We start from the raw sequence: 26,699 nt of genomic DNA, 5'->3' as shown, positions 1-26,699 counted from the left end.
GCCCGCCACCGGATCGTCCGACACCCGGCTAATCAATAATACATTGTGCCCCATCGGCCCACCGGCTGAACCCCGGACCAATATTTGGACAGCGGGCTCCGAGCTCGGGGAGAGAGCGCACCTCTGTCCGGTCCGTCAGCCCGTCACGATGTGACGTCACGCGCGCGTCTGTGACGGCCGGTGACGGATCGGTGACGGCCGGTGACGGATCGGTGACGGCTGGCGAGGTGACGCCGGTGCTGGCGAGCGGCGGTCGGAGGGCGTGTGAACTGCCACTGTTCTCAGCTCGTGGGAACGCCGCCAGCGAAATGGCCGCGCGCGCACAGCTCCAGTGAAAAGCGGCGGCGGTGGCGATGGTGGTGGTGGTGGGGCGGCTTTGAGGGACGACAGGGAGGCCAAAGCGCACATAACATCTTTGTTTGGTGGCTAGCTGAACGCTGAACGCTGACGAGCTGAACGCTGATGTGTGAAGCTGAAGAAGCGTTCCTGACTGCCAGTGCTTGATAAAATGGTTGCGATTCAAAAGAGGTTTTTTTCATTTGTCACTGAGTTTCGCTGATGAAAATAACTTTTGATGTAAAGTATATTTTTCATATGCGAGAAACCGACAAAAGATGAAAAATACCAAATAGATCATAAGATGATCTGTGGATCATAATGCGAATATTTATCCAAAATTCATTTAATGATCACCTGAAGAGAAACTAAATCGATATTTGATACTTTTTACACGCTAGGAGCAAAAACAGTATCGGGTGCTTTTGCCCCAGATAAGAAACGCAGCAGCTTTGCATCATATGGAACGACTCTAACGCCACCGTTATTCATTGACCATTATTTCTCGGCAAAGCCAGGCTGATTTTCAGTCAAGCCCAAAAAGAACCACCAAACGCGGCTGAAAGAACAATCTATTTTGGCTTGGCTGTGAGGGACACTCGACACAATTTATGGCTCCAGTTCACAACAGGGCAACGAGCGTTGGATGCCGTTTTTGTGCACGCACCATTTAGCCAGTTATATTGTCTACATTAGTCCCAACGCCTCGGAGAGGGGAGGTGAAACGAGTTGAATACGAGGAGCTGACACGTAGAAGTGACGTATCGCTATTCCAGGCACGCATCTGAAAAATTAAGAGCAATTTGAACTTTCCGAAACGGCACTTCGCGCTCTTTCTTACTAGCCGTTTTCACGACGGGATATTCGGCGAATGCACCTGATTTGACCAAATCTGCACCTTATTTCTTTTACAGCAAATATCTTCATTTTTTGAATTTATTTCAGTGTTTTAATCGATGATGCTCTCTGATAATATGACAAAGCAGGCATATAAGCAATTAGTGCAACCCTAGCTGATAGCTGCTAAGAGACACACTGAACTTGATTTGACCAAATCTGCACCTAATCTGTACCAGATGTGCACCAAATGTGTACCAGATGGCCGTCGTGAAAATGGCTACTATGTAGTGATCCTTTAACTTTTTGAAGACAACTTGAAAAAAAATAGTCCATGCTGGCTTATAGCTTTCTCAGTCTCATTGGCAAGTCTGCTGGTCGGTGTGGTGTCGTGTCACTGCCTGGTGTCACTGGTTTCGCTCCCGACAGCACCATTGGGGTGTGACCTGCTACCCACCCCGAGGAGATGAAATATAGGAGCCCAGGCCCACTGAGGCGGGTGTCCGTGATTTCCACCGGGAATCATACGATGCGCCTATCGGCGCCATGGGCCGCTGCTGCGACATATTCTATGTCCGGGAGGATGTGACATGGGATGCTATTGAGCAGAAAACGTGCCTTTAATTGGATTTTCAACACGTTTATTTACCAAAATTAATAAAAAATGCATTATCTTATGCTGTATTTTTTATAATGAGGTGTGTATACCATATGGGCACCAGCACAACCACTGGAACCAGTTTCTAGATTCCCAACACAAAACGCGTTCACTGGAGCGTTATCATAATGTGGTGAATTCAAATTAATAAGCCGCATCATAAGCCGTAGCAGTCTACATATCTTGATGAACAGGATCTTTATTAATGCCACAAAATGCAGGATAATCTTATAACGTTTCATTTAATACAGGCACCAGTTTCTGGGCTGTTCACGTCCCCAGAGGAATATAAACAGTCGTCAATGAGGTCTACCGAGATTGTGGACTGCAGCGGCGGGTTATTATCGTGTAAATTGGTCAGATGGACAGCAAATTGGTCTCCTCTCGGGGCTTCTGTTAAATCTATCAGACCCACCCAGTTTTGACCGCGCTAACACTGCCCTGACACGCCAATAGACGGCGGAGGACAATTTTAGTGGCAGCTATGACTCGCCAAGATATCGGTCATCATTTTGACAGCCAATGACAAGTAGCTGCCAGTAGGTGTTGACAGCTGCTATATGACAGATCGTCTCGGTATTTTTATGCGTTGGAGACACATGACTGACGTCTTCATGAACTCATGGATCAAGCAAGTCTATTTTGCTCCCTGAATTCTATACGGTCAGGATCCATGAAATAGCATAATGATTGAGATTCTGATGACATTACCAATCATGCCTACTAAACTGCTTACGTATGACGAGCCACAAGGGGATCATAGATAATAGAAAATCCCCTTTTCGATCACTGTCTTCTGCACACCAGACGCCTGGGACCACCCCACCCCACCAGGCCCAGACTCCGGGTCCGGCACCTGGCTGGCCCGGTCCGGAAGGGTATTAACGCCCACCCTATCTTCTGGTCGGCACGGCAATTGGATCAGAAACGCCCGGTGATCCTGCAATAATCCTCCGGCTCCGTCGGACCTGGTCAATACGCGCGTCCGAGCAGCTCCTAGCTGGGAGGGTGGGGCGAGCGTAATACGGCGGTCAGTTAATCCGCGGCATCAACACAATTGGCCGGAGACTGCGGGAAAATGCAGAGAGAAAAAATAACATACAATAAAATACAATAATCAAAACAATAACAGATAAACACATGAAATTTGGCTGAAGCATATTGAAGAAATGCAAACTTCCGAAGTACCTTGAAGTACTACTTCATCTGACCGTTTTATTTGAAGTCGGAGCAATAGCTACAATTCAAAGATACAAGCACGCTTGTATATGCAAGTTCGCCAGCTTTCGCCAATGAAGTTGAGACTCGAGCACGGGTGCCAGACACGGACATCCCACAATGGCCGGTTCCCCCTTTCCTCGTATCAATGTGCGACACACGTGAGAGAGCGATCATGACGCGAACTCCAGGATCAGGGCTTGGAGGAACGTTCCCAGTGTGAGAAAACTCACATCCACGACCTGCTGATGTCAACGATATAGACGTGCTCTAATTATGATTTATCTGTGCCCATCGCATCTGAACGAATGTTCAGTCCGTGACAGACGTGGTATAACGTTTCACAAAACCGAGGAAGAGCACCTCAGACCGCCTCTAGCTTTGTGTGTTTTGAAGCACAAGGAGCGGAGCCTAACAACTTGTTTACATGCAACATCAGGATGGTTGTCAGTCTCTCGCACTGCTCAACTTTTATGTTTGGTCTTCAACAGTTCAAGGTTAGCTTACAGCATCGGAACAGCTTGTAAAGCGTGCTGGATTGTAAAAATGTCACCTTTAAAACTTGTAAAGATCACCTACATGTCAAGGGTAAGCTTGCCGGTAAATTGCAACACCATTTCAAAACAAATTACGTGTACCTACTTTGGTGTCTCTCGGCATCTCAAAACTGCGCTCCAGATCGCCTCTTTTCAGCGAGCCGCGTCTGCCATCTCCGGAGAAATGATAGGATTTATTTGTTTGGCACTTGGAGGCTGCGTTCGCAGTCGACCCGACAGGTCTCATCAATCGTGTCGATAGGCTCATTACGAACCAAGCTGTCATAACGTGAGGTGTCTCGGTGAGTGTTCTTTGATTTGTGAGTAGCTGCTTATGGCCCACTATCACACACGTGATTCGTGACGACAGTCATAGCTGTGCACGCATCACTCTACAAAACAGCGGCTTCAAGAGCTTCCTCTGGATATAGGGCCAAACCAGCGCCAAAGTCGAGCTCATCTAGCTACCTGCCTGAGGCTATTCAACTGAGGAGAAGCTCCAAATGAGCGCAAACGTGGCGAAAATTAGCGGCTCGCCACAACCATCCTCCTCTGTCAACATCGATCAGCAGCTAACACGGTAGGTCAGAGGTGACACGATCTCGCCTCGGCACCGTCGCCCGGACCTTCGCTTCACTGCGAGCGGTCCGGTGGAGCCTGCGAGGTCAAGGGTGGGGTCGCATCAGCGAGGAAGCTAGCGATACGGCTATAGGTGCAGGGGTGGATACTTGGTGGTGGATAAGCAATCTCCCGTGGAACGTCATTGTCCGAAAATGTCCTATATCCAAGTACTAGACATATTGTCTCATTTAGACGTGAGCCTCCCTAGGTCTAATGGTTTTCCTTATCTATATTCCCAAAGGATAATGTTGCGTGTAAGGCATGAAGCATATGCGGTTTCATAAATAAATCCAAAGTGCATGACCAGAATGTCTGTTTTGGGTGCAAGTTTATTGTGGCAGCCACATACCGATTGAATAGCGCATGATTCAACATTATGTGCAACAAACCCTAATATTTATAACACATAAAACAGCCATAAGTATGGCGTAAATAAAGCATGTTGTGTAGCTTCACTGAAGATCACTCCTGAGTCCCATTTCTAACATAACATAGACGGCTTCCTCAGCATGACACCTGAGCTCTCGTACACGTCCGCACCCCTGGGGTTTATACATTCCTCCTCACGTGTGGAACATAACATAAATCCAATTAAGGCAGACGCCTGGGTGTCATAACATGACCTAACCGAGCAACTAACGGGAACACCGTTTCACCCGTCAATTTTCTCAATGGTCGTTTTCTGTCGGCGGTTACTGCCCGGTACTTCAAGCCGGGCTTAAAACTTAATTACTGACACTGCGGAACGATCCTTTCACTGGACACCCTCCCGTACACGGCAACTGAGCACCTGAAACTGAATTCAACCTTCTATGTGCTGTTTCAAAACCAAAATAATTTAACAAATAACCGACGAAGCATGACCCTGGAAATTCATTTGATGACTCATCGGGTACAAAATAAATAAGTATTCCCTAGATCTATTGGCAAATTTATTTCGACTTTCTTCGGTATTGAGACCAAGCTATTTATTTGTTAACCAAAATCATTGTGTTCCGTAGAATATGAGCCACCATAAAACCGACATCGGTCAGAATTATCCCGTGTGCTGACAGCTTGCTAACAGATTCTGTCAGCTTCTCTGTAATCCAAAAGTCTGGAGTCCGGCACATAATAATTTGAAGAAAATCTCAGGAACCAAGATCGCCAGGGACAGGCGGAAAAGCTAAAAAAGCTTAGACAAAATGGAAAAGAGTTTGAACTGACGAGACGTGACCTGTGCGGTATGTTGGATGGGCACCAGACAGCCATACGAACCCTAAAAACCATAGACATTACGCACTGAGGCAATCCTACAACTTACATAAGTACCATAGTGAAGCGTCTGCTTTATATGCATAGACGACGAAGCCACCTCAAGCGAAACGTTCTGTTCATGCCGCCACAAAAGTGACAAACGACGCCTCAGCGAAGACATTATGCAAACAGAACTGATGACTGATTGTGATGTGATAGTCCGGCACTGATCTCGCATGATATATAGGGTAGTTAAATTGTTGACAACTAAAAACAAAGATAAAATGACTTTAAAGTCCCACTTAACTAAAAACAGCTAACGTATTACATGTAACTCACTCGGCACATACTGACACTACATGAATGAGCAAATGCGTGTATGACAAATTCAAATGATTTATGGAGGTAAGAATCTCATTTTTAATCGTCTTATTTCGGACCAAAAATACATAAAAACGAGTCACTTATAAAATGATAAAAATTTACAGGAAAATCTCCTCTTTCAGCCTCCCCGTCCCACTCTTTAGACCCTCACGCCCCAGTGCGGGTGCGATGATTGCCAATCGGTCCCCCACGCAGGTGTGAGCGGACCTCCCGTCTTTCCATTCCACCCGCCGGCAGATGTCGGAGCGAGGACTTGTTACCTCGTCAAAGACCCAGTCGGCCTCAAAGGCGACTGAATGGAGTCCCCTTTCCCCTCCCCCGACGACGAATGGAACCCGCAGTGGGCGCCGCTAAAATCCGCACCTAAAGGACACCCCAGAGAGAGAAGGAGAGGACCCGACGGACGTCTGATCTTGATGAGGAAACGATGCCGGGCTCAGATTCAGCGCCAGTTGAAATCTTACCCAAGGCGTGGACTAGTTCCTCTCGCGTGTTGGTTTCGTGTTCACCGGTCAACTACGCCAATGATGGATAAGCACGGCCAGGGGCTATAATCAGGCGTGCTCTGGTCTTATCCGCAGGGCCCGGCAAAACACCGGGCTATTTGCGTGCGGTAAAGTGTCTTGGAGTTTATGAGGTGGTTAGAGAGAAGGCTATAATTCAGTTATGCGCTGCTGACATATTAAAGTCATCGGCGATGCAACGACGGTGATATTTCAATGCGAGTGACGAGGAGACTGCATGGTGGGATAGAGCGCCATCTCCTGACGTTCTTTGATAAATTTCCAGCAGAGCACAAGTTCGTCTTCTGTTAGAACACTTGCCAGCGCCTCATGTTGTCACATGCAAAGTGCGTTTTTCCAGCCAGAGCAGATCAAACACACACCGTGCCATGACAAATACCGCGACGTAAGCGCAATTTCGGAGACGATAACAAATCGCACCTCCAGCCGAGAGAGAAGTGAGCCGCCCCGGTTCGGCCGCGGCCCCCTGAAACTCTGTGATCAGCACAACAACGGGGTACCGATCGGTCACTCGGCGGCCCCGTCCTGCCTCCCGGGCAGACTGACCTTTCAGCTGATCCCGCTCCTCTTTGACGCTCGTCCTCCGTCGATCCCGTACTATCTCAGCTCTCCGTCGCCCGCCGATTCACGCACACGCATTCCGGAGCGCGCAAATAAAATCGGCGTCCATTGTGCGCTGCGGAGTCGGTGCGAACAAACAACAGTCAGCGCTCTCCGTCCGTTCAGCCGGCGCTCGGTCTCACCGCGCGCGGAGCGTCGCACACCCTACCCTCGCCGGAGCCACTCGGAGACTGAGCGGCCGGCCGGGATCGGTCGTCGCGTCGGCGGCGGCGGAGATGGCTGCGCGCGCGACGGAGAGGTGACTCCGCGGGAGGGTATGTCTGCGCTGCCCTGGTGTCCGACGGAGCGAGTGACGGGGGTGGAAGGGGACTGGGGAGATGTCGAGGGAAGGGTTGCCGCTGGGAGAGCTGGGACCGTGGGTGAAATTACGAACAGGGAGCCGTCCCCAGCAGGGATGCGGAGCCGGAGCCGGAGTCGGAGCCGGAGCCGCCGGAGCCGGCATATTTTGCCCGGAGCCGGAGCCAGAGCCGGAGCCGTGAAACAATATAGCCCGGAGCCGGAGCCGGAGCCGGAGCCGCCAAAAAAGGGGGCGACTCCGGCTCCTTTTTATTTTTTGAAGAGGAAAAAAAATAATTGACTTAGTTCGGTTTGACAGTACAAGGCAGTAAAACATATGGTACTTACGTCATGGGCCATCAAGTGAATGAAAAAAGCCGAATATCCCCAGTATCCCACAGTACGCAATCAACTTCCTGTCTGCTCCTCCCCCCCCCCCCCCACGTCTACTGCATCCCCAGAACATGAGGACCGGTCATCAGGTGACGGCCATTGTTTTCAAGCCAGTGCAGTGGACTGCGACTCCCAGCACCGTCTCTTCCCACCCCACCCCACCCCCACCCCCACCCCCAATGCAGCCGAGACGGGTGTCAGCTTACGATGGTTCAGTGAACTCCGATTCTCGGCGACTGCGTTTCCAATGCCATCGCTTCCTAGTCCTTTGTTCTGCCAGTTCTCTCCGAGGTGCGTTTGCGCGGGGACGCGATGAGCCGGTCATGGCAAAGAGTAACGGGCATAACCAATCCAATTTTTCTTCCACTCGTATTTAATTGATTGCATAGGGGATGTACTGAGTCGGAGCCGGAGCCGCCGGAGCCGGATCATTTTACTCGGAGCCGGAGCCGGAGCCGGAGCCACCATAACATTTCACTCGGAGCCGGAGCCGGAGCCGGAGCCGATTTTTTTCTCCGGAGCCGGAGCCGGAGCCGGAGCCGTCTGAAATTTCCACGGCTCCGCATCCCTGGCTCCCCAGTGTTGGTGATCGCTGCTTGCTTCTGGTCGGATTTCGATGGCTAATGGTGTTCGATGGGCCGTAGAGTGGGGAGCGCTGGGGTCAAGATTAGAGGGTGTTGGAAGGGTGGGTTTCGCACAGAAATATACCATCCCGTCGCGAAGCAGCTCAAAGGTAGTGTGCCACCTTTGAAAGATTTCCCATTTTATTTTTCCTAGGATAAGAAGCTTCTGTTTTTACCTAATATCGCAAAAAAAAATCAAAAATGGGCCTGGAATAGTGCCTTTTTCGCCTAAAAGTTTATCGGTTTTCGATATGTATAACAACTGTAGTGGGCTCACCTGCAAACAGGCGTCGGCAACAATCGCGAATGCGGCGCACATGTGACAATAAGCAAAGGTCATTATAGAGTTACGACGTACGGGAATGAGTTATCAGCTGTCTAATCGTAGATAACACAATGTCGAATTTAAACTGTAAGCCTGTATTGGTATTGTTTCTTTTATTTGGTTGTCGAACATTATTTATGGTTTGAGATATGATTTTATGTAAAATAATTGATATGAAAAAGCCGTCTCTTAAGTTATGACCCCATTTCACCACACGCAAGTGGCAGAAATGACAATGATCAGCTGACGCATTTTTCTTGGCCGAAGTCAGAGCGCGCGGCCCGACGCACCACCACCGCACCACAAAGTATGAGCAGGAGCCGCGCCCAAAGCCAGGTAACGTGAGGTAGCCGAGTCGGGGCAGCGTGCGCTGACCCAAGCCGGGGCCGCAGCTTTGGGCGCGGTCTACCGCATCCCCGCGGGCAGCCCCGGGCTATCACATGACACCGGGAGGACGCGCGGCCCCGGCTTGGGTCAGCGCACGCTTCCCCGACTCGGCTACCTCACGTTACCGGGGCCCTGGCTTTGGGCGCGGTCTACCGCACCACCTAACAGGCGTGTTCGAAACCGCAGGAGATGATGATGAACGGGTTTATCGAAACTTGATTGGATGAGCATATCGGTAATAGCGATTTCAGTGTGTGCATTTATTGTTCATGGTGGTGTGAAATGTGGTTGGGGTACGACCGACAACCCGTCGGGGCGAATTTCGCACTGGGGTACTCAAAATTTGAAGAATTTAAGACGTTTCCATGAGTTTTGAAGGTATGGATAAGTTCTAAAAATCCGGTTCTCCTTATCTGGGCCATTAACTCCATACGGTCCAGGAAAGCTGGCACACTACCTTCAAAGCTTAGTCGGATGGAACTGGAGATAATATTTTCGACGGAAATGACAAACGACACTAATCAAAAGTGGCATTTCTCATCAAATTTACGTGGCAGCTTCCGCCATCTCATAGATACAACACATACGCAAGACAAATGATGTTTCCGTCCTTGGGGACTCATGAGCGAAGGCATTTATCATAATCTTAAATAAATATGAATGTGAATATTGACCGTAACGTCACAGGGTAATTAAGTCTCGGCGTGTATAGGGAGGCGTAGTGTACGTAGTGTAGTACCCCTGTTGAAATATGTGCTGTTGAGCTCCACGATGAAGCGTTCGCTCAGTTAATCTGTTTTCATTTTCCAGATGATTCCAAGCAATGGATAAACGCCTCGATTTACTGACTGCCTCAGGATCCTTTGAAACCAGCACAGCCCCTTCTCACGGGAGGGCCTCCCTGGGGCGCCCTATAAGGAGCTGGTGAGCTATGGCTGCACCGCTGTTAACGTCTGCCCATTCAATCAATGGAGAGCTACCTGGAACTCACGAATAGTCCGTGATGCATGGTGGTCCGTGTATCTTTGCATAAGCTTACATGTACAATGTACATACTGATTGATGTGAATCGATGTCTGGTTATCCTAGTGTTTTCAGCAATAAACTTTCCGGTTTATAACCTTCAACCCTGAAATGAGTGATATTAACCTCGGGGACATAACGAGGGGTCACAGTTGCCATTTTCCGGTTCAGTGTGTCAATTTTACCTACATCTCGATGTTTGAGTGCGTCTAGAATAGCGTTCGTGCAAAACAGACGCTTTTCAATTTTCTCCTGTTGACTTATAATGGAGAGGCCGCAAAATTGACCTGACCTTAGGTCACCGATATCAGAATTCCGAGATATACATTTTATAGATAATGTTACTCTCATTAATCTCTGATAGTTTCAAGGCAATCGTTCAGTCGGTGTAGCTATGACGAGCATTCTTATTTTTCTGAGGTGAGGTCACTTGGCGTGACCTGGTGACCTAACCTTAGGCGACCTGGGTCTGAAATTTTCACAACATGTGCGGAAAAGATGCACGAACAGGTGTGCCAAAAACGGCGGCGCTCCGCGCGGCGCGCTGCCGTTTTGGAGATATCTACGAAAAACCGCAGGGGGAGTGTTCAAACACCCCCTGGCCCGGCGCGGGTTAAAAACATGCACATTTTTCTACCTGTCTGAAAAGTTTTGAGAACATATATGGTTGATGGCTGTGATGAGCATTGTTAGTATTATAGTTGTAGTGATGATGAAATAGCCTTTGCTCATACTTAATGGAAAAATGACGAAAAAACAAAATATATATAAAGAGACTGATATTTCGCCATTGTGGCTTCTTCTATATCAATATCTGTAATCTATTCTTTATCTTCTTCTTCTATTCTATAAGGGCGAAATATCTGTCTGAAAAGTTTATTGAAACCACCAGAACTTCTATCCAACAAAGTCCAGAACGCGAGTTGCCACAAACGGCTTCTCGACGCGTTCAATTTGCAGCTTTGTTTCCCAAAGCATATCCCACTGGCCACTGTCCCTTCACATGACTCTCAAGCGGTGGCGGCACATCGCCTTTGAACCAGACTCTAGATGGCGACAAAGCATCTCGGTGATATGGAACAATGAGCTCGTTACTGCGATCCTGTCTGTTTCGCCTCCACTAGATCCGGCACAAAATGACCAGATTGTTGAAATAGCGAGCGGGGAAAGTGAGAACTCGAGCAAAAGCCATATGAAAAGAAGCGAAACGGGAAATGTTTAATCTGGTAGGATGCAATAACGGTGTCATTCTTGGTCGTTTCGCTGAATTTGTTATGTTGTTTTCAGAGTTTTATCACAGTATTTTTTACTATCCAAGAAATCTAGATGGGATTCGGCTCTCTCTCTCTCTCGCAGTGAATATCCCCTAGTTCGTATTTCATGGTATTCAATAATTCAGTTTTGCTCTGGCGGGCTCAGCCCCGCCTGCCCTGCCGGCAGGCTGGGTCGGGCCGGGATGGGGTGGTCTCTGATAGCCGTCATGATAGAGGGGCGGGTCGAGGGCACAGTGGGCTCTGTTTTGCAGGATGCAGGCCCGCACTGTATCCGGCGAATTACCCTAACTTCCTGTGCAGAGGAAGTTAGCGTCACTGTATCATGATCACAATGCACTGAGTGCATTGTGATTATAGGAGGATGGGCAATGCTGATTTTATCTGTCCCGTGTGGAGTTCTTCCTGCACTTGGCTACCGAGGAGAGTAAAATGATATATGAAGCGTTTGCGAACGATAAGTGCCGTCATAAAAATAAATGGACGGTAGATATGATGTCATGTGTAAATACATTTATTTGGCAATTAGATGATAAATGTCTCCGAGAAATGCCCCGTGCTAAGTGCTAATGATTTCTTGAGGCGACAAACTCGCGAAAGAACCATCAACATAACACTCACACCGTGGTAACACGACACCCCATGCCTGACGCATTCCAGGAATCCTCACCAAAAAATACGGACTCCCAAAGCCCGCGCGCTGGGAGCCAAGACACACGTGGCACACCTCAGTCGCCGCTGTGACAGCCGAGGTCACTCACAGTTTCGGAGGTCGCCGCCAGGCGGCGCGGCCGGAAGGAAGCCGTGAAACCGGAGCCGGCACAAACAGACCGCGGTCGTGCCGCCCGCTGACGGATGACGCCCAGTGACGTCACCCGTCACCGGGCGTCACCACGGTGACGGCGCACCGGAGGAGCGACGGTGTCGACTTGCACGTGCCGCTGTGTCGGCCCGACAGGAGCCAAAGGAAATACTGGAGGGGAGATGCGGCGGCTGGATCTTTTTCTGTCATGATCGATTGGGAATACGTGGCTGCTTCTTGGGGTTGGTTTTAGAAAAAACTAGCAGATTTTGAAGGCGTTTTGAAATTAACACAATCTTCATCTTTGACCAGTGCGGGTATTCAGCAAGCAAACTGGTGATATCGTGACCTATATGAACCCATTCATCTGAGCCCATTTAGACTGCATTGCGTGCCCGTCGGTTACCACCCACCTTTGACAAACATGTGTTTCGACATCCACTCACTGTATCATGACAATCACAAATATAGACAGAACACGTGAGGCGCACGGGCGTGGACAGTCATGTGGCGCTGGTTATCCGGTCGCTCTGGATAGCAAATGGGGTTCTAGCCTGTTGTTGACATGTAGCACTTAGTCGTATACGAATGGCGAGCTGGAGATATAGTCTTCGCCCCACCTCACCAACTCTCATGTATATTGTACTCTGAACACGGGTGAATTATTTGCCTCCCCTTCTTTTTCTCATTTCGTGGCTCTGTTGTTTACCTGCTGCAAACAGACGAGAAAGAACGGCGTGGAGGGGAGAGAGGCAAAGAGAAAGAGTACCGGAGATAAAGTTCAGATAGAGCACGGGCGGCTGGTGTGGCGAGAGCAGTGCTAGTTAGCGCTCACGCATACACACCACCGGCCCGGGGACCGATGGGGTAGCGAACAGCATCCATCTCCCCATTCGGCTAATGAATAGCCAAGCGTGAAGACACATCTGGCAGCGGCGTCGCTGAAAGAGACCTCCCCTGGACGATACGCGGCGCCGGCTCGACGCTCTTTATCGCCGATGGGGTATTATCGCGAATTAGGTCGCCGCTTCTGTCGGGTCTCGCACGTAGGGCGGTCTTTACGTCTGCGGACGGTAGCTACGGTAAAAGACGGTGAGGAATGGATCGCTCGCGTTGGTAGCAGGCGGCAGTGCCGCGCCTGGTTTGGGTCTGGACAAAACTGAGCGAGACGTACATACGAGGGCGAAGGTACGATAAGCGAAAGGAAGGCTGTAATAGGGTTGGGACCTATCTCCACACTCTGTATGTTTTGGTAAAATAAGAAAGCTGAGAATTTTTCATGATTTAATTTAAAATCATTTTGTTAAAAGAATACCTAGTTAGCTCAGAAATTAATTATTTGTGACTGAAAACAACTTGCTTCTGATTGGTCGGGCTAATCATGACGTCACATGTAGGTATATAACTGTCTGTATATTTGGCGCAGTTGAGACATATATTTTCTATGCATTTTCCTATGGTAAATCGGAGTGATTGGTCGTGTTTTCAGTGTCTCCTTATTTTGGGCTGGTATTGCGTGGCTAAGAAATTTTATCAAGAATAACATATACTAGAATGTTCCTTTAATAGTGGAGCTTCAATATCTGTGAGTTTTATTGGCAAGCGAAAACTGATTTCGCTGTTATTTTATCTGGAAATTACTCATTTTTTAGGTCAATATTCAAAATATTTTACGGGAACAAGTTGGCACTTCTCTTGATTTTTGCACTCAAATCGCGTGCAATTCAACTGTATTGGAACTTGCAAAGAAGCTTGGTGATTAATTAACTGCGTTGTTATGGCACTGTTTGCAAAGCATGGATAATGAAACTGTGCCAAAGACTTAGCTACATAGCAATGCCTCAAGTAATACGCAGGAGGGACAGAATTCAGAGTCCGATCGAGAAGAATCGGTGCAAATGCTACGAGGACCAGGCAGCTCTGATACGATGGCTAGTCGTCTCACTCCATTAGACCAGCTGAAACCTGACAGCACCGACTCAGATGCAAAGATGGAGCTCATCTTCCAAGCCAGAAACCAGTTATTTGATGGAAGATGTGATGCTGCCTCTGTCTCTGCTTTGTTGGCCACTTTGGACGGGGCGGAGCTCCGCTCCTTGCGTGAGCGGCTATTCGCCTGTCATCCAGAAATAGTTCCTTCGTTTGCTGGCCGTTCCCTGATTAGGTGCAATACGGGAAGCTGTAATCAGGGAAGTAACTTTCCACATGAAAGGGGTGCTGGTGCACCCCCGTCCCCCATCCACTAGAAGTGCACCCCCATAGGCTAAGCGGCGCCCCACACGCCGCCCCACACCGATTAGCTCTAGAGCAGATGGAGAGGGTGATTTCCCGGCTACATTCCATCTCGGCGTCGTGATGCTTGTGGGCTTGGAAAATGTCCAGTCGTATGTAGGGTAGTGTAGGGGTAGGGTTGAGTTCAATAAGGTCCTTACATTTGAAAGGTTTGAACAACCCGCAATCAGCACAACATACATACCACAAGTTAAATAAAAAACTACCAAACTCCGCCCAACTAATATTAATAAGCATTACAGCCAAACTAATGGCCTAAATAAAAATATATCCCAAATCCTAACAGTTATCGGGGGTGATGGCGCCATGAGTTGCTATTATCCAAAACAGATGCAAATAAACATGTTTGTATGTTATATGTATGTATGTTTGTTTTAAAAACGTTGCAGCGGCGCTGGGAGCTGCAGTCTTAGATCTGGGTATGTTTAGCATCTGCAACTCTTCTTATACATATTAAAGGGACTATCCCACCTTCTAAAATGTTGTTAAAACCAGTTAAATTGTGCCCGACTTTATAGATTGGATGACCAGGAACACGGTTCTGGCATTTATTTTTCATTAAACATCTTAGGCTTCCCATATTCCAAACACAAACTTTCAAATATGTGACGTCACAGCCCAAAATTACCTCCTTCCCCAGGCCACATTACTGTCATAAAGCTGATTCTTTTTACTCTGTAGGCACCACAACAAAGTTCAGACCAAGTTTTAAGCGATTTTTCAACGAACAATCCCATTTAAACCAGAATGACTAAACGAGGTGACGTCACACATAACGGTCGCTCCATGTTGAAGATAGGGCCTTGTACAAGGCCCATTTTCAAATGAAGGGAACGAATTTCTTCAACACCAAGAGGCCGCGGGGGTTGCAACCTAGATAGATAGTGGTTTCTGAACCTCGCCGCAAACTTGGCTATCTCAACTCAAACCCCATGTTAAAGGTGGGATAGTCCCTTTAACCCTATTTCGGACGGGGGAGGCCTTTCAGGATTTTCTTGTACAATTGTCAAACGCCGCGAGACATTCAGCTCATATTTGGTGACTTTTCCTAAATGCTCATTGCGCACATCTCAGCAAAAAAAAAAAAATGCCGGGTCAGGTCAGGTCTGGTAACCAGAGCGGGTTTGTTGACCCCTCCTCAGAAAAGTTTGCAATCACTTGCTGTTGCTGGTAAGTTAAGGCACGGTAGATAGAAATTACCTCGGTTCTCAACGCCTTAATTTATTTTTATGAAAAAGAACAAAGCAATTATTAATAAGATTAGAGAAATGTTAAAATTTTAATTGTAAATTAGGCCAAATGCGTATTGGAGAGGCTTTTGCCCTTCAGCATCTACCGATTCATCATGTTTTTCATTTGAAAATTCGAGGTTCACAAAATGTTTACCACGCGCTCAATGTTAACCCGCGACCTGGTGGGGGGGCTATTTTTTGCCCCCCTCCAGACATTTCGATATATCTCCAGAACCGCTCCGCCGATCGTCACCAAACTTTCAGTACCCTCCCGGACATCAAATTTACACATTGTGACCAAAAAATTTTCCAAAGGCTATGATAGGTTGGCCGGAAATGACGTCAGAGTGACGTCATGTTCTGCCGTTTTCGACCCAAAAAAGGGTTTCGCGGGAAGAGCTGTCAGGCCTATAGCTTTGCGAATACAGAAAAATGATAAAGACGTAAAAGCTGTAGATTGGACAGGGCTACAAAACTGCCATCTCGGATTTTTGAAATTTTTTGATTTTGACCCCCAAAAATCAAAAAATAGATTTTTTGAATATAATAATCGAAAAATCCAAAAAGTTTTTTGAATTTCGCAAAAACCGGAATATATGTGATAGTCCTTACCGCCTTCAATCCACATACCATACTTGAGATTGATACCTCTTTTTTTGGTGAAGTTATAGCGAAAAAACTGTTCAAAATTGATGACGTCAAATTTTCAAACTCAATTTTTAGCAATTCTAGACCCCGTAGCGCAAAACAAAGACCACCATTAGACTCCCCGTGACAAGCTGCATCGAATCAATACCCATTTTATGCAAAACTATCAACTTTAAAATTTGACCTTTTTTGGCCTGATCTTGACCTGACCTTGACCTGAACTTCACCAGAAAGTGACCTAAGCCGTACCTGATAGTCTTATAACCAACACCATTGAGTTGGAAATGAAAAATTGGCCATAAAACATGTATCACACAACCTTAGTAAAGTTGGGCTCATGTGACCTGACCTGTGACCCTTGGTGACCTGACCTGTGACCTGACCTGGTATTGCCAGTGACCTCTAATAGCAACATATCTACTAGGCAACTGACGCCCTACCGCTGATTCTCGACAAAATGCGTTTTCCTCGGTGTTATAGCGCATTCCGCCTAGAAGACCCGTGAACGGTGAAACATTTCATCTTTGACCTGACCTGTGACGTCATCGGTGACCCCGAGGTCAATGAAATTTGGTTTCCTTCGACAAATTTGATAGGCCTTTCGAACGCCGTTTGAATTTTGCGGATCCGTCCAGTAGTTTCGGAGATACGAGGGGGGGGGGGCAAAAAATAGCCCCCCCCCCCCACCAGGTCGCGTTATAAACAGACCCCACCAGGGCGCGGGTTAAATGGGAACAGTACACGGCAGACGCATCAATTTTTGACACTAAACCGTTCACCCGTGAATGATTTAGCATAATTTAAAGCTAAAAACAGCGCGAATGGCAGAGTGAAACAAACAACCACTTTCACATATAGAAATAACATGTAATCGGTGGTGCGCCAGATGCGCCATTATTTGTCAACCGCAGAAGGTGACATGTGACGTAACAGCATCAAGAGCGTCTTTTTCAAGAACTTTAAAAAATATGTTTTCTATCTGTCTTCCCCCATTTCTCTCAGCATAATGGCTTTATGAGGAAATTGTATGCACCATAAATTTTGCGAAAATAGTCTGATCATTTCTATACATTCTTCAAAAATCGAGTTCCCAACCCCATTGGGGATAGCAAGCGTGCGGGCTGCGTGAGGCGCAACCCAAGAGGGAGCTCGAGGGACGGGCGTAAGCACTAAGCAGGGTGAAAAGATGAGCAGACACAGGTCGTGATGACAGTGATGGGTGGAATGAAAGTGGTTATGTGACAATGGTAAACGATCGGCAGGAGATCGGCGGAGCGATGCGCTGACGCGTCATTTTAGATAATTTGCTTACATCTGAAAAAAAACTTTATGTCATGTCGATCTGTGAACTATTGATGTTCATTAGGGAATAGCCATCGTTCTTCGATATTACCAATGGATTGCAATTTGGTAAAAGAAAGCTAACTTTTAAGTTAGTCATTTTTCGTTATGAATTAATGACATCAGAAAACTGCAAAATCCTGATTTAGCCGCCACTGCTCAAAAATCATCTTACATGCTCATTTATCAAATGCTATTCAGAGGAGCTGTAATCGATAGGCATTTAAGAGATGAACTAGACTCATTCATCGTAGCCTGCGCCTGGTCAGTTCTGCTGCCAGTGCTGCCAACTGTTTAGCCTGAGCCGTTCTTTTCTCACCTTCTCAGGCTCGGCTGGACCGGGGCTTCTTGTCTTGCTTTGTTCCTGGGTGGCACAGCTCAGAGTTTGGGGCGGGGAGGAGGGAGCGGGAGCGGGCCGGAGTTAAAATCCGCCACTTCCGCCGCCTGTGCCACTGGTTATCATTAGAGGTTCGAGTTACATTCACACCGGTCAAAGACGACGGACACCGGATCTGGGGGCCAGGAAAGAGGAAGAAAAACTGCGCCGGATGCACGGCAGTTTCATAGTAATTTTGTACGCTACGAATAGTCGTGATTGGCTACGTTTTTACGGAATGGACGGAACAATGAGAAGATGTCATTGTTTGAGGTTCAAAGACGCTCTGAACTGGAAGACACCAGCTTTTTGTGTGGGCGAGTCAAGCCGCGTGTAATGCACCGCTTGTCACGGTTATGAGGTAGATAACTAAAAGGGAGACGGTCAAAAAGGAGCCAGTATACCTACACTGAGAAAACAGTGTCCCGATTTTCGGGCTCAGAGACCAGTTTTCGGGCTAATGTACCATATTCAAAACAGACAGCACATTTCGAGAATACTTTCTGAGCTAGCGCCACATGGGCTCATACGATCCCTTAAATCGGTATCATTGATCGCAGAAACAGAGCTCAGTCAGTACCCATTATCGGTGTCAAGCTCTAAAACTAGTCTCACTATGATACCAGTTTTCAGCCTGATCCCCATTTTCGAGCTCACCTGATTCCAGTTTGAGGGCTCAAATTGTGTGGTGAAGCCAATATTAGGGCTCACGTCATCGCTTTTCGGGGCTTTGGTAAAAGCTGGATTGCGTCAGCTGGCTGGCCAGCTGGCGACGCACGAAAGGTATTTAATTTTAGATATACCTAAGCGCGGTAGTAGGATGGACATAAATATTTCAAATGGCTTTAAATGAAAAATTGATTGGTAAATATTCATTCTTTTATATCTAGCATTGATATGTAAGAAGCTCTGCTAGCGCCACCATACGGCGCCAGCTGGCAAAAAATCCAGTTAATACCAGAGCCCGCTTTTCGTCCGATGCAGCCCCTCCTCCCCCCTCCCCCGTGTCCAGCAGCTGCGAATAAGACGAAGCCGCGGACAAACTTTTTTTTTTTTTGCTCGGCCAGCCTAGCGCCAGTCTCGAGCGGTGGGACAGTTAACCGGCAATTTTGGCCGGGATGCAAAAGTTACGTTAAACCGGTTTATGTTAACCCGGGAGCAAATAACAACGTGGGAGCCTATCTTAGGTGTGGCAAAGCTAACGGATTACTTACTTGTTGCCGAGGTGCCCAAAGAAGGTACTGGAACCGAAAACACAACATTGGTTCATGTATTTATTAACATTCATACACACAGTCATACTTGTGCAAGGTGTCAGTGTTCGGTTGTGGGGTGTAATAGCCAGGGAAAAAGTTCTATGAACTGAAAAACCCGGCGCCTATTACTTCGCAACATGGTTGTGTATTCAACATGAACTGCAAGGAGTGCAGACGACATTGCCTGTGCTAACTTAACGTCTCACGGGCAGCGCCGCGCTCTGACACCTTGGTCCCAGAAGCGGCGGCGTTTCTGACCGCAAATCGCCGGAGAGCCGGTCGACGCCGTTGAGGGGACTGAGCAGGCCGCTGCCAGCTCCACCTTCACGTCCGCGCGGCGCAGCTCGGTGTGCGGCGGCGGCTCATCGCGCGGGCCGCACCCGTCCGTCCGCTGCACGAGCCGCTTTTCGATCCGACAGCGCAACACCGGCACGCCATTGTGCTGGCTGAGCGGCGGCAGCGGCACGTAGGCAACAAAACAGTAGAAATCGATGGGCCTGGATCGGCGTTGCCAGCAACGCCGGCAGCGGCGCGGCGGGAGGCGCCAGTGCCGCCGTCGGGGACGTGTGCCCTTCGCTGCGCTCATTCGAGTTGGCCGGCCGGCCGCGCGGCGTAGTCCTTTTGACACGGTGCGAGAAGAGCCGGATGAAGGTGGACTTTTTATTGGCGTTGCTGGTGCTCACGCCGCCGGCGTCCAGTTTGGGCGGCAAGTCCGAGTACCAGGAGTCGGACAAGTCCCGCGCGAACGCCGCCAGCCGGTCGTCGTCACTGCTGGCGGCGGCCCGCCGACGGCGCTGCCTCAGAATCGGACGAGTCGGTGGTACTGAGCACCTCGCGGGACGGGTAGCTGGGAGTGGGCCGGCCGCGGCCCCTGCCAGGCCGCGCCACCTTCACCGGCGCAGCCGCCTTCAAACTGCCCTTGCTGGGCGGCGGGTTGGTCGGCGGAGGCGGCAGCGGTGCCTCGACGTCAGTCCGAGTCGCTGTCACTGGGCGGCCGCCGCGGAGACGGCTTCTGTTTGACCCGCAGCCGGCCTGGGCCGGCTCGGCGCCCTCGGCCGGCGGCGCGCGCCGTTTCGAGCGTTTCACCTTTTCACTGTTACTCTCGCCTGGTCCTCAGCGTCGAGCGGCTCGGCGCTGTTCGGTTTCATGTGGCCCATGCTGCTGGGAAACTCGGGTGGGGACAGCTTTCTGACTGGAGTGCCGTCGAAGATGGAGGAGACGGGGGTGCTCGCAGAGTCCTTGCCCAATGCCCATGATAGAGCCGAGGCTCCACTGGACGCCCAGCTTAATCGGGCTATCGCCGCCCTCCTTCTATGGTGGATTCTTCGGCCCCCTACAGCCACTAGGGCCATCATATACTCCCAGATGGCGGCACCTAGGGGATGAGGGGGGGGGGGGTGTCTGGGCCACTTGTCCACCTCGTGGCGTCGCCAGCGACGCCTGCGAGTCGGAGCAAATGATTATGGGGTCTTCCTCGAAGGACGGGTGCTTCAGGAGATGTTGCTTTGCCGTTTTGGGCGCCACCATCTCAGATCGGTAAATGGAGCAAATCCTCCCCGCCGCCTCCCGCAGTACCAATGTTGTACTGTCTGGGTGCTCGGTGAGGACCCCAGCGCCGCCTTCCTATTACTCCCCCGGTCGCAGACCCGTCGACCCAGGCCCACGTCGCACGCTGGGGGAGCGCTCCCAGTCACGCCTCCGCAGCACTCCTCCTCGCTGTCGCGGACGCCCCGATCGGCAGCAGGTCCAGGTGGACCGTGACGCCGTCTGTTGGCGTCTACGGGGGCAGTCTCGTGGATAAGCGCGCCTCGGCGGGCAGCGCCACTCCAGTGGTCCCACACCGCTCCCCCGCGCTCTCTCCAGCCGGTCACTGACTTCAGTCACGGTTGGGGGGGGGGCTTCCGCCACGACGCGGCGGGTCCTCCGACGGGAGGGAGAGCGCCTTCGCCAGTAGGCGCGATGCCAGCGCATCCCTCCTCATCTCTCCATCGGCACGACGCCCGCCTCGGCCCTCACGGCGAGTCTTGGAGCATGGAAATCGGGCAGCCAGTGATGACTCATGCCACCATCAGCATCTCCGCCTCCAGGACGCCAAGATGTGTGGCCGCAGCCGCAGGCAGCCACGCCGACCCCGCTGCCCGCATGCCCAAGTAGTCTCGAATCGCTGACACCTCTCCTGAAACAAGAGTGGTGTCGTAAACTTAAACCCCTTGCTGGAGCCCGCCAGCCGCGACAACACCGCCACACCAATTTTTGTGACCCCGGAACTTCCGTCCCGAGCCTTATTTCACGGCACGATGCTACAGTGCGCTACACGTATTGTGGTATTCAGCTTCCATGGAAACATCAACTAATTTGGACGCTCAAACATGGGAGTCAGGAGTGGTTAAGGCCCAGAGCGTTCTGTCTGGTTTATAAAACCTTGGCCAGCAGATGTAAACGTGCTTTTTGTATAAGTGGCTTAATTTTGACGCAAAAGGGCACTAACCTTCGGCGCAAATAATGCAGAAATTTCAGCGCAAATTGCAAAATAGCTTGCGCCGAACTTCGGCGCATGACGGCTTCACGGGCGTCCGGCGTACCATATGGATGTTTTCCAGTTTGGGCTGCAGGTTTTAGCTCTAGGTTTTAGACTGTAGGTTTTGGGTTGGGCTGGGCTGGGCTGGGCTGGGCTGGGCTGGGCTGGGCTGGGTTGGGCTGGGCTGGGCTGGTTGGGGTGGTTGGGTTGGGTTGGATTAGGTTAGGTAAGTTTAGGTTAGTTTAGTTTAGGATAGATATGAATACCTATTTTTTGTAAGTTGAATTATTTTTTTCATTTTGTAGCATCATATGCCTTCCATCTTTGAACTGCCATATTCAAGCACCAGAATAAGTATGGACTTGAACCTTTTCCAGTCTGGATGCCTGTATGGAAGTTGTGCAAAATCATGCAGTTGAAGGTATTGTAACCACAAATAAGAGCTCATGACTCAAGTCTCAACTTGTCCATAATTGGTTATCTTGATGTATACTTGTAGACCCTTCCTCTTACTTGGCACACAGGCATGGTGTCACAGTGTTCTAAAATTGGATTTCAATTGGGTGTCCCAATAAAAAAAAATCTGAAGACAAAATGAGATAGATTTAGTCTTTCCGCAAAACTGCATAATGCCATTTTTACCTCAGATTTTGTCAGAACCTTCACAGGATCTGAAATGAAATGATGTAGAGTAGATGCATCAACTGTCAAGTCATGCAGTAACCTGGCAGCTGGCTGTTGAATCAAACTTTTGACATATTTTTTTAGCAAAGATGAAATAATCAACTCATAGCGGCGACGCGGCTATGGAAGGTTAGGACCCTGCCAGGGCGCCACCGAACGTGACCGTGGCTAATCGCCCCATCGACAGACGCAGGGCAGCCCTCGGAGGGGTGTCTGGGAGGGCGCGGGCCGCGGGACCGCCGGGCTGTCGACTGGAGTGGCACGAACGGCAGTCGTCGACGGCGACGGGCGGCGAAAGGGTCGTAGAGTGAGCGAGAAGTTTCTAGAGCGTCGAAAGAGTGTAGCGTAACTGTGGGAAGTGTCTCAGTGATCACCACAGTTCGTCCACAAGGCAAAGTCAGAAGTCTCAAGAAAGAAAAAAGTTCACCGACGGTGGGCACGTGACGGCCGCCCGTACCCAGGGCAGCGTCCAGCGGCCAGGTCCGGCCAGCCAGCGCTCGCTCCGCTGCACCACTACATTTCACTGCAGCAACAGAGCGGGGAGATCAACCGCCAGAGGATTGCGGGTCCGGCACACTAACGCCGACCCGGCAGGTGAGGAGTATCGAGCACGTCTCGGGCGGCACCTACCACAGCGGGGAGTGGTTGGCATGGCAATACGGCGGTATCACGGAATCATACCGACGCGCGCCTATTCCGAGGTGTACTCAGCGCAGCCGTTTACGTAATCGTGCAGGGAGACGCGTAACACGGTATGCCTGTCATGCAGGGCCGTGCTATATGGTACCGTCACGCGCACTATGCGTGCTTGGTCTGCGCTGACTCCGCGGACAACCTCCTGTCGTGGCAAAGTAGCCCTACTACACGCAGCACTCAACGGCTGCCAGCGCACCGCGCCATCTAGCACCACGGCTTCCGTGCTAGGCTCGGCACCGGCGGACATTAGGTCCGCCGCCGACGCCTCGGCCCTCTGCAACTCAGGCACATACATCGGTCCGCCGCCGACGCATCGGCTACTCTGCAACGCGATACATCAGGTCCGCCGCCGACGTCTCGGCCCCTCCGCAACACGGCATGAACATGTACCGGGTCCGCCGCCGACGCCTCGGACCCTCTGCAATACGGTAATAACTCATACCAACACGGTAAGAACACACAACGGGTCCGCCGCCGACGCCTCGGCCACACTGCATCTCATCCTCATACATCGGTCCGCCGCCGACGCCTCGGCCATTCCGCAACACGGAATGCACATACATCGGTCCGCCGCCGACGCCTCGGCCATTCTGCAACACGGAATGCACATACATCGGTCCGCCGCCGACGCCTCGGCCATTCTGCAACACAGAATGCACTTACATCGGTCCGCCGCCGACGCCTCGGCCACTCTGCAACTCAGGCACATACATCGGTCCGCCGCCGACGCCTCGGCCATTCTGCAACCTTGAATGCACATACATCGGTCCGCCGCCGACGCCTCGGCCATTCTGCAACACAGAATGCACATACGTCGGTCCGCCGCCGACGCCTCGGCCCTCTGCAACGCGGTAATAACTCATACCAGCACGGTAAGAACACACAACGGGTCCGCCGCCGACGCCTCGGCCACACTGCATCTCATCCACATACATCGGTCCGCCGCCGACGCCTCGGCCACTCTGCAACTCAGGCACATACATCGGTCCGCCGCCGACGCCTCGGCCATTCTGCAACACGGAATGCACATACATCGGTCCGCCGCCGACGCCTCGGCCCTCTGCAACACGGTAATAACTCATACTAACACTGCATACTGCATCTCATCCACATACATCGGTCCGCCGCCGACGCCTCGGCCATTCTGCAACACAGAATGCGCATACATCGGTCCGCCGCCGACGCCTCGGCCCTCTGCAATACGGTAATAACTCATACCAACACGGTAAGAACACATAACGGGTCCACCGCCGGAACCTCGGCCACACTGCATCTCATCCACATACATCGGTCCGCCGCCGACGCCTCGGCCATTCTGCAACACGGAATGCACATACATCGGTCCGCCGCCGACGCCTCGGCCATCTGCAACACGGTAATAACTCATACTAACACTACATACTACATCTCATCCACATACATCGGTCCGCCGCCGACGCCTCGGCCATTCTGCAACACAGAATGCACATACATCGGTCCGCCGCCGACGCCTCGGCCCTCTGCAACGCAAGCACATACATCGGTCCGCCGCCGACGCCTCGGCCCTCTGCAACACGGTTATGTGTTATGTGTTATGTGTTCCGTTGTGTTATGTGGTATGTGTTATGTGTTATGTGACCCGTTATGTGTTCATACCAACATGTTATGTGTTCGTTATGTGTTCATACCAACCCGTTATGTGTTCATACCAACACGGTAAGAACACATAACGGGTCCACCGCCGGAACCTCGGCCACACTGCATCTCATCCACATACATCGGTCCGCCGCCGACGCCTCGGCCATTCTGCAACACGGAATGCACATACATCGGTCCGCCGCCGACGCCTCGGCCATTCTGCAACACGGAATGCACATACATCGGTCCGCCGCCGACGCCTCGGCCCTCTGCAACACGGTAATAACTCATACTAACACTACATACTACATCTCATCCACATACATCGGTCCGCCGCCGACGCCTCGGCCATTCTGCAACACAGAATGCACATACATCGGTCCGCCGCCGACGCCTCGGCCACTCTGCAACTCAGGCACATACATCGGTCCGCCGCCGACGCCTCGGCCATTCTGCAACACGGAATGCACATACATCGGTCCGCCGCCGACGCCTCGGCCCTCTGCAACACGGTAATAACTCATACTAACAGCTTACTGCATCTCATCCACATACATCGGTCCGCCGCCGACGCCTCGGCCATTCTGCAACACAGAATGCACATACATCGGTCCGCCGCCGACGCCTCGGCCCTCTGCAACACGGTAATAACTCATACCAACACGGTAAGAACACATAACGGGTCCGCCATCGACGCCTCGGCCACACTGCATCTCATCCACATACATCGGTCCGCCGCCGACGCCTCGGTCATTCTGCAACACCGAATGCACATACATCAGTCCGCCGCCGACGTCCCGGCCCTCTGCAACACGGTAATAACTCATACCTGGTCCGCCGCCAACTCCTCGGCAATACCGACTCCAGGGCAAAACGCCCCACGGCCTGGGGCAAGTAGCCCCTTACTCTAGACTAAAGATTTAATGTGGTAGTTGGCTAAATGTTATATGAGAGGTCCGTTAGACCTCGGGAGGCACGGCACTGAAATTAGCACATTCCATCCTATCAGGTGTGCAGCTATGACACTATTGTATGAGCAGGTTTCTCACCTGCCTCATAAGGCCAATTAATAAATTACTGCAATGCTTATGTTAACAAAATACTTCTTTTGCCTTCCAGTCACTGAGAAAAATGCATACAAAGGCATAGAAACTTACTGTTCGCCAGCTACCAAACATTAGAAAAGGGGGTAGTCCGAACAGCACATGAGGTAAAACGCCCGATGGGGTTTTTGCCTCGCGACGTACTGGGGCGCTTTACCCCATCACGTAATTCGGTCAGAAAACAGCGCCATGCGCTCTAGCAAGACATAATTTAACACGAATTAACCCGGCGTTATAAGCGTTAGACAATAGTTGTTCAGGATACATAAAGCCGTTAACCTGACGTGGACCATAAAAGAACGCCACGATGCATCATCAGACAACAAAACATCAAAATTACAAAAAAAAAACACACACATCTTGGCTACATCTCCCTCAAGAGTTATCACAATTTACTTCCAGTCGGCCCATATAACGATCATATAGTGCACGTTTTGTAGAAGAGAGGATGGTTTCCCCAGAACCTTGCCAGTTCGAAGAACATCGGCGAGGCGTCTTACCCCGGCCGGGCGACTTGCTCCGGTCTACACTATCTCAGCAATTTGATACTTTACATCTGGTCCGCCGCCGACGCCTCGGCCACTGTTCAACTTGACATGTACACATGATCCGTAGCCGACGCCTCGGTATCTCAGCAGCTCGATATTTACACCTGGTCGGCCGCCGACGCCTCAGCAACCCTGCAACTCGAAGACATGGTCCGCCGCCGACCTCCCGGCTACTCTGCAACTCAACATTATGCACTCGGTCCGCCGCCGACGCCCCGGCTGGTCTGCAACTCGACATTCTGCTTCCGGTCGGCCGCCGACGCCTCGTCCACTCTGCAACTGGATAGACATACACCTGGTCCGCCGCCGGCCAGGGT

General features: G+C 50.6%; 1 protein-coding gene across 1 annotated transcript in view; it reads right to left on the bottom strand.

Annotated features, from left to right (window-relative positions):
- The window catches only part of LOC122368423 (insulin-like growth factor-binding protein complex acid labile subunit), a 54,032-nt gene extending 46,803 nt beyond the window's left edge, over nucleotides 1–7,229 (bottom strand). Inside the window, exon 1 of the mRNA XM_043342334.1 lies at nucleotides 6,897–7,229. The gene's annotated coding sequence lies outside the window, so the exon portion shown is untranslated. The remainder of the gene's footprint in view (nucleotides 1–6,896) is intronic.
- Between the last annotated feature and the right edge of the window lie 19,470 nt (nucleotides 7,230–26,699).

This window comes from Amphibalanus amphitrite, unplaced genomic scaffold (genome assembly GCF_019059575.1).
Source record: "Amphibalanus amphitrite isolate SeventyFive unplaced genomic scaffold, NRLGWU_Aamphi_draft 000946F_arrow, whole genome shotgun sequence".
NCBI classification, from domain to species: domain Eukaryota; kingdom Metazoa; phylum Arthropoda; class Thecostraca; order Balanomorpha; family Balanidae; genus Amphibalanus; species Amphibalanus amphitrite.
Note: the sequence above shows the minus strand (reverse complement) of the source record. Positions and strands in the feature narration are given on the sequence as shown.